This window comes from Pipra filicauda, unplaced genomic scaffold, assembly GCF_003945595.2.
Source record: "Pipra filicauda isolate LSUMZ 115617 unplaced genomic scaffold, ASM394559v2 scaffold275_size1018216_pilon, whole genome shotgun sequence".
Classification (NCBI taxonomy): domain Eukaryota; kingdom Metazoa; phylum Chordata; class Aves; order Passeriformes; family Pipridae; genus Pipra; species Pipra filicauda.
In genome coordinates, this window is record NW_024104393.1 from 1 (window position 1) to 9,626 (window position 9,626).

The window sequence follows — 9,626 nt, forward strand, 5'->3', positions numbered from 1 at the left end:
CCATGATAATCAGAGATTGAAGGACTTCAGTGTATTCATAGACTGAAGTTATCTCAGCCACAATTTAGGCTGATGAAACAATCAATCCCACTACTTCACAGAGCAAGCTTTTTAAACCCTGTCATTATTAAAGGTTAAAAAAAAAAGCTGTAGTCTCTCAGGTAGCTCTTCCCAACACAAAGCAGGAATTAGTATAAATCGGTGCCTCAACACAACCGTGTAATTTGCATTTAGACTGTTACAGAGTCAAACACAAACCTCGCTTTGCCAGACGTGATGCTGCATTGAGACCGAGTACGTCGGTGTGCAGCGTGCCACTGCTGAGCCAGGAATGAAGAGGCAGGGTGGGAACCCAATGAGAGAGGGACTGGGTATGAGGGGATGGGAATGATGGAGTGCCCAGGGGAGAGTAAGTCACAGCGAGGAGGAAAAACAGCACTTGCTGTTAAAGAACAGGAAGTGGAATTAGGCAGTCTGGCTCCTTTTCCCAATTACAGCATTTTGGATTTGTTCTGCGACCTTGGGTAAATAATTTATTCTCTTTGTGCACAGTTTCCTCATCTGTAAAAGAAGGTTAATAGCTACTTCTCAGAAAAGTTGGCTTTTCTTGGCTTAGGTGAAGGTATGAGTCAGGGCAGACCTTGGCACAGCAAGTCTGTGATGCACTAAGAGACACGGTGAAGGTAAAAAGTGCAAATAATGACTATTTCTTTTACCTAAGGTAGGTGTTAATCACAGATGTATCAACGGTGCACCACTGACCAGAGGAGTTGCCCACAGTGTGAGCGGGAGGAGCTGCCAGGCCAAGAAGGAAGAATAGTGGAATATTGTACTTCCTCTATGTTTTTTTCAACCTAACTGTAATGCACAGTAGATGTACTTTCTCGGAATCTTTCAAGCTGGCTGAGGGTGATGCAATGACCCACCAAATACAGCAGTTTGGGTCTGACCACTTTTTCAATCCCTTTTCTACAGAAGATGTCATTCCTAATGCACAACAATCCTCCCTAGTCCAAGCAATACAGCTCTGTACAGAGCTTTTCTGTCTAGTTTTGGTACCTAGAATGGATTTGTAGCAACCAGGAGCACTCATTTTAACTGCCCTCCAGCCCAGAGTAACTGTGAGCATCACGCAGTGGGATGTGGAATAGTCACATAACAATCAACAAGGCAGCTGAAGCTGATGGCATGGTCTGACCAAAGTACTGAATTTCTATAAATACCCAGCATTTGCACTAATATACCCAAGTAGAGAATTTATCTACCTTTTAAGTCAAGCTATAATGCTGATGTTCTGTGCAACTTTATATTCACTTCTTGTTTCCTGTAATATTGGTAATGTACAGAGTCTCTTTCATGGTAAGTGCCCACAGAAGACTAAATATGAATTCACTCTACTACTCACCCTACTATTTCTTAGTGGTGTGAAAATGCAGAGCCCAACTCATTCACAGTGTATTAGTGCTGGCCTGGATCCCTGCAAAGTCACTTTCTTTCATCTCAGTGCACAGTAAAAAGAAAATCCAAGAGCACTAATGTTGCAGCATCAGCCTCAGGCATCCTCTGTTTCACCAAACAGACAAGTGGGAACTGCTCACAGGGGAGCAGAGCTCGTGGGTCCCACAGGCAGCAGGGACCCTCTGCAGTGTCACAGCACTGCTCTGCTTACCCAGGTGATACACAACAACTCTGAGCCCCCCCCCCCCAGGTACAGGCTGGTTTTATGCTTGGCTAAGGTTGGTTTGTCCCAGTCCTAGAAAAACAAACAGCATCCTTATAATTTTACTGAATTGCTCAGATTTCTATATCTTTTACAAAAAAGAAGCCACGTGCACATATAAGGGAGCTCATATTTTCGGAGTTTCCTATTATAGATGTCATTCCCAATGGTTAATAACTCATCCAAGTGTGACTTGAGTAGCCCACATCATCAATATTAAATGTGACATTTACTATCAAGAGCAAAGTTTTGGGGCTGCTGCCAGCCCCACTCACTGAGCCGTAAATATTTTGATCATGGAGCAGGAAGAAGAAGGAGCTGATGAGCCCGTTCTCGAGGCCGAGACCAGCGGGGAGCTAATGGGTGTTTTCACAGAGCCCCAGGTGGTGGTTCAGCACTCACAGCCTTGGCAGGGGCCTCCTCGGCTGGTGGAGCCAAGGCGGTGAGTAACGGGCCGTGACCCTGAGTGTGCGATGGGCACGTGGGGGAGGATGGAGACACTTTCCTGGGGGTTAACTGCATTGCCACTGGAACAATCTGGAGCAACAGTTCCATCAGTCCTGCAAATGTCTGCACTAAAGGGAGCACTCGGCACAACCTGGGAATGGGGGAGCCCCGGTGCCCTGGGGGAGCCCCCTGGCCCACCACAGCATCCAGTTTCCAGCAGGTCCCTCAGGTGGGACCACCAGCATGTCACCTTCCCTATGGGAGATCAGCTAAAGTCTGGCAAGTGATTCATGCAATGATCTGACCCTCTGGTGATGTTTTACAGAGACAGTTTGCTCACGGCTGTGGCCAGCCTGGAGCTGCAGCTGTCTGAGATCTTTACACATCAATGAAATCACACACATTTACATCCATAACCGTGCTGGTGCTACCTGTGCCCTGTGCTGGATTTTGCTACAGCTGCTCTGTGATTGGAGTTGTTGGATGCAGTGGGATCCTTTCTAACCAATACACAAAGGTACAAACCTGAGGAGCAGCTGCTGCTTGAAATACCTGTTATCACTGTGATTTTACCTGTCCCACAGCAACGACCCTGCACAGCTTATGAGAAGAAAGGCCCATGTGAGGGACCTCCACATTAGAGCTTCCTCCTAGTATTTCACCTTCCAAAGCCATCCCTGAGTCACACTTCTCATTGCTGCAGACTGAACTGTTCCCCGGCTGCAAGCTGTGCAATGTCTCCTCTCCTCCTGAAAAGAAATATTTTGGCAACTACATGATTTGCTAAAAAATACATCACTCAGCTATGGCAGTAGGGAAACAGCAAAGAAATACTGGCAAATAGTTGGTTTGGGGGGTTTTTGGTTTTTTTTTGTTTTTTGTTTTTTTTTTTCCAGAGTCTTTTTTTTTTTCCAGAGTCCATCATTTTAAGGAGAATAATTCTTGGAAAATTATCAACCGTGTTTTCATGAATGTGACCCTCTAACTAGACATGATGAATAAGTCTGGAAGGTCTCATTAGGATGGAATGGCACTGTATAATAAAGACTGCAAATACCAAACAGCTTCATTACTCCCATTATCATCTTTTATCTTTGTTTAATTGTGTGTATCAATTTTTAATAAAGAAACTTCATGTGCCTATGAATTAGATCTTACTGAGAGGGACTTTCATTGATTGCAGAAACACAGCCAGGCTAGCTGGGTCATGCAGACAGAGAAACAAGGTGGAGCAGGATTGAGCTCCTGAACATTAGTTATTCTCATCTGCATGATGAAGAGAAACACTTGTTAAACTTGACTCAGTGTCACTTAATGTTACAAGCCCTCCTGGACCAGAGGGATTCTACTGCTCCCCCAAATAATGACAAATGGTGCAGCTGGACAGAGCTGAGCTATTCACTCCAGTGATAATTGTGCACAATGATATTAAAGAAGCATTCACCAAAAACTTCCCTGGTTAATGATGTTTAATTCATTATTAAATGCAGCTCATTACTGTTGGAAATAAGGCCATTTAGCAGCCATTGGCTTTGCTAATATTGCCGAATGTCTTGCAGTGGCCAGACAGGGGGGGGATGGCATGTTTTAAAAATATATTTTCACTTCAGAATAAAAATGGGGAAGTTTTTGCCAGTGTTTTGTAATGAAAAAAATGTCTAATACCATCTGAATCTCTTGCCTTCCCATAAAATCAGAGCAATTAGTAGTTTGCTCCTGGAACTAACATCTCCTTTACATGGGATTTTAAATGTGACTTTCGGTGGATGCAAATCTCTGTGTTCAGCACTGGTGCTCCCCACCAGCTGTTCAGGGGTACAGATGTCTGAACCACAGCCTGTCTCTAAGCACTTTCCTCGCTGCCACTGAGACCTCATGTTTTTCCCAGCAGGTGTTGATGCTCCTGCTCTTGCAGCCCCTGGATAGTGCAGCCCCCAAGCCAGAGGAGGTCTCGGCCTCCCCCCTGCACCCCAACACGCTGCTGCAGGGTGTTCATGGGACTGAGGTGCTGAAGGTGAGGCCAGATGGTGCTCTACTTTTGAAGCTCATTAGGGAAAGGTGTTTGCTGACCACATTAATGCTACTCCAAGTCCTTGAGTACAATTCCCAATGCCTTTCCCAGGCTGGAGTTCCCAGGTAGACTCCACATTGCCCAGAGTCAGAGCTGTGCTAGCAGGTCAGCCAGACAGCTCCAAAATAAGACCCTGAAACTGGAGCATAAAGACCCCCAGCACAAGGAGAGCAAAGCTATAAACTCTCTGACTATTCTCTTCTGGGGTCTCTATTGTCTCAAAGCCCTTGTCCATCCCGACACCACAATACATCACTGTTCAATATGCAGAGAAATGACTTGGGTTAAGGAGGCAGGACACACAAGCCCACAGGAGATCTGTGAGCTGGGTAAATCCAAAGTTCTTTCTGAAAGCCAGATGTGCTAATGGTACTGCCTCCCTTCTCCTCCAGCTCATCCCACAGCAAGACAGTGAAGCACAGCACAAGAGCTGGATCCCCACTGAGGCTCTCCGAGATGCAACACCATATGTTTGCAAGAGAGCCTTCCCAGACGTTGTACAAACATTACCTAATTAAGCAGCAGATAATTCTCCTGAAAGGACTGGACAGCACTATCACCACCACCATCTACACGTGCAGAATGGAGATGTAACGACTGGCTCATATTTTCACCAGGTTGATGTGTCGATGTGGGTGCCCATCCGGGGGATGGTGGGGATGGTACCTGGCTCCCAGCACTCTCTCCTGGCTCCCTGTACCTCTACACCCTCTTCATTTTGCTGTCCCCATTCTGAAACTGGAAGCATTACCCAAGGACTTCCAGCATGATGAGACACCTGAGTAAAGGGATCCAAATTCTCTTACTCCTAGTGGTGTAAAGAACAGGAGGGTCATGGGCCATAAACAGCACAAATTGTTGGTTTAAATTATTTTATTCCCCTTTTTTCCTTCCAATCCTTCCTGAACCTAAGCTCTGGAAAGGACTAGGAACTAGTGACAGAAGACATCTAACTCCATACAGAGAAGCTAAACTACCTCTATCCAGATAATAACATTATTAGGTCAGCAGCAAATCTGTACTGAAAACATGAGACTCTGTGGACCAGAGACATGCCAGTCCTGTGCCCTGCAATGGCCCTCAGGTGCCACATCACATAAAATAGTATTTTGCTCAGCAGGAAGCCAGAAAGAGAATTAATCAGCTCAAGAGACATTGCTTTGGACCTGCAGCAGGACCAAGAAGTCTCCCTGTTGGGCAGGTTGTACCTCCCCATGCCCATGGCTTGGAGCAGGGCATGAGCTGTGCCCCGTGCATCACCCACAGACCCTGATCCTGCAGAGGCTGGAGGGGAAGCCACCATGAACTGTCCCTGCTCCATCTGCCATCGCTTGCTGGGGACATCTCTCAGTGCTCTCACCCAACTCCTGGGTGCTGCAGCTGCCTCTGCAGACAGTTCCTGGGATGTAGAAATACAGATAAAACCAACAAGTCAACCATCAGCCAGAACAGTGAGCAGGACAGAACTGAATCAAGGAGAACTGCATCCAATAAGGAGGTAGCTCTAGTGGTTTGCAAGATACAATTACCCAAAGCAGCCATCCAGGAGCACCAGAAGCAGTGGGCAGGAACTGGACTGCAATGGAAAAGACTAGTTTTACCTGGTGGATGTGTTTTCACTCAGCCCTCCTCAGATAACCACAGTACTGCACACTGAGGGAGCTGGGGTGCCAACTTCCTCCAAGAAGATACCTCAGCACTAATTCACATCTTTTGAGCTAAAAAATTGTACAAGGTAATGTCAGGTTATAAAACAGGCCCTTGATTTGCCCTGGTTTAATTAAGATAATGAGAAGTGTAGGATGATGAGCTATGGTTCCAGACAGCAGGAAAAAAGGATGAAGAGCAATTACATTTGGAACAGTGAAGAGCCTACGGAGCTGGAGAACAGGCTGTGACAAAGGGGATGTCTACAGGAGATTTATTGGTACTGAAAATAGAGCAGGGCAGGACTGAGTGACTGGAGAAGTTTGGTGAAGCAGAGGCTTGGCACCTGGAAGGCAGGTGCTGGTGCACCCTGCAGCTCCTCTCCAGTGGGGTCTGCTGGGTAGAGGAGAAACGAGCTGGCAAATCTCAGCTCAGTTCCTCACACACAGAGTCACAAGCTCACCTGACCCAGCAGGCAGGTCTCTGCACAGGGCTGCTCCCCATGCCAGCACCACAACACTGCTCCCAAACCTTCCCCAGCTTTAGTGCCCAGCTCCCAGTGGTGAGGTTCCAGCTGAGGGAACCCCGGCGCACACACTGCGTGTTGAACAGTCCCAGCAGCCTCTGACAAACAGCCCAAGTCTGCGTTTAAGACTCAGAGATTTCAGTGGGACTTGCATGGACCCAAGCTGAAGCATCTGTTCCATCACTTTGCTGAATTGAGCTCAGCCACTCCCAGTGCCCAGACACACACAAGAACATTTCTTCCTTAATGCAAAATGCTGGGAAATCCTGGACAAAAGTCCAGGCACTGCTAACTGTGAGGCACTGTTAGCTCTGCTAGCTCTGGATCAACCCCAGAAGAGGTTCAGTACTTTGTAGTTTAAATGTAGTCTGTCCTTCCCAAAGTGTACCCCCGTTTCTAATTTCTATCTCAGCTCAGAGCCCACCATGACAGAATTTGGGTAAAAGTGTGAGAGAGCCCTGAATTCATTGCTGATGCTTTCCTAATAGCAATAACTATAATAATGTAGTAACACCTTCACCACCTCCCCAGCACCAAAATCCTTGTGACTGAATTTACCATTCTGTAGCAAATAAGTGTTTGCTTCTCCTATACCATCATTTCAAATCATTGCCTTGGAGACACCACAGACCTGCCCTGTCCCCGCTTCACTTGGAAAACAGCTGAAAACTGTACTCTAGGAAATCCAGATCACATGCTGCACTGGGACAGAGGGGAAACTCCAGATGGGTCTTTATGCCTGTGCTGCACAATTCACTGGCACCATAATTAATCCAAATCACGTAGTTTTACAAGGAGTCCTTCCGCAGAGTAATTAAGCTTATCAGTGAGCAAACTGGGGCCAACTTCAGCATTAGAGGAGCAGCCAGAGACACAATTGGGAACAACAGGAGTGAAGAGGAGAGTTTAGACAAGAGACAGTTGATCAATATAGGGATGACACGAGACTTATTATATACTGCCTTAATAAATATGCATTTAGTTCTGATCCACTGTGTCAAACCCACTTGTCTGATGCTGTATTAGATTGCATTTCTATGCTGATTTTATAGGTTGAGTCCCAAGAACCATAATTTATTGACATTACTTTATAAATCTTTAAAAGGGCAAGAGAGACTGACTTAATCAGAACAAATCATTTCCCTTTGTTTGGACTAGTTTAAAATCAGTTGCTTGCTACTTGATACAATTTAAGTGACTAATTATGACTTGATTTTCTCCCCTCCCTATCCCTTTGAATCATAATCAGTGCTTTCAGCTAATGAATTTACCATTCTCAGAGCACCACTAAAGACTTGGTCTTCTCCATGAATAGTCTTATTTATGCGAGTTCCCCATCGACTTCAGAGAGCATCAGAGTGATTAATTCACAAATAATTTATCTGACAAATGTTGCTTCCCCCTCCCCCTTCCCCACCCTTGCGATCTGCCTGTGGGCAAATTAGAATTTTTTCAATTATTCATTATTCAGAATTACTTGTGAATTTTTCTCAGCAAATAATTTTTGCCCTAGCCATCAAGTAGCTGCAGCGCATGTGAGCATACTTTGTGCTCTGGGGCAGCTTCTGAAGCCACGTGGCCTCATTTCAGCCCACAGCCAGGGTGGTTTCCACACCGGCACAGAAGCAATGGAGAATGTTACTTTCTGACACACAAAATTACAGCTAATTCTGTATCATCTTCAATTATTTATCTACGAGCCCACTTTGAGGTATTTTAGGCAGGAGTTACATAAGAGGAAAGTATTGTTATTCCTCCACGTGCCCCCCTTTCCTGGGACAGCGCTCCTCGCTTGCCTGCTCAGCGGCTGCAGGCGTGGGCAGCGCTTGAACTGCTGCTCTGGGGGGCTCGGCGAGGGAGGATCTGCGGGAATGCGGATGGGGAGGGAGGATTCACTTGATCTCAGCGTGCTCATCCCCGCCCCTCGCCTTTCCCCCTCTCACCAGGATGCCCAGGACAGGGAAACTCCCTGCAGTTCCCTGCTCCAACACTTGGACACGACAGACGCCGAGCCTCCCTGAGAGTGGGTTTTAAACGGCGATGGATGGAGTTTGTGGGATTGCGTGACTCCCCCCCCCGGGCAGGGACAGGGGCTGTGCACCCCTGGAGCGCTGTTCAGCTACATGCCAAGGCCCTGGTGCTGTGGGTCCAGCAAACAGCACCGAGAAATGCACCAGCAAAGGCGCCCCGTGCCTGGCGGAGGCAGGTCTCTGGGTGATCCCAGCAAACGTGTGTGTGCTGGGCTCAGGGAGGCTCTGGTGCGACTGCCACCACACCTGCCCGGCGTCACTCAGCCTTACAACATCTGGACCTGGGAAAACCAAGGTGTTTTTGGCAGCAGGCAGCTGTCAGCACCTGCAGGGCTAAGGGAGGCAGTGCCTGTGAGCTGGGAAGAGAAGCTTCTGGTTTGTCGGGAGATCAGATCTGACAGTGAATTCTGGGCAGCCACTTACTCCCTTCTTTCTGTGGAGGGTTTTTCCACTCTTCGTACTCAATATTACATGTAAATAGAACTGATTTTTATCTGGAGAAGAAGCTGCTCAGTGAAGGAAAACAACCAAGCTCTGCAGAGGGAGGTTTGCCAGGGCACACGTGATGTCTCTCCTCCAGCAAGGGGCTCTTTCTGTAGAAAACCCTTCACATGAGAAGTGCTCTGGTGGCTGACAGAGCTTCATCTAATTTAAATGAAATGACTCTCTCTCTTTCTCTCTCTGACCTCTGGTCCTTGCTGGTTGCCATGGAAAATGGACAGATGAAACCCAGAAAGAATTTAAAGGAGAACTTAACTAAATTGAAATTGTAGCCCTAGAACCTTGTTTGTTAGCCTGCTCTTGTGGTGGCCAGGCTGTTAAATAATTGAGCAGTGCATTAACAAAGCACACATTACAAAGTTAAGGGAAGTGTCAGGTGGGTAAAGGCAGCTTGGATGGCCCCCTGATCCCTGACAGGGACTGCTCTTTGTGGAGAACAGCCCATCCCAGCCTGCGTGGAAAGGGAAGTTGGCATCTCTGGTTGTATCTCCACACAACCCTTCTGCTGTCACTTGTTCCTGCTGGAGGAAGGGCTGGACTGAGGAGAGTTACAGGGACTTGAACCATGTCAGCCAGGTGGAGAGGAAGGAGGGCTGGAGGGCTTATTTACACGTGTGTGAGGCTGGGAGTTCCCACTCCATTTTATGGCCCCTCTGACCCTATCTCCACTTAGCAACATCGAAA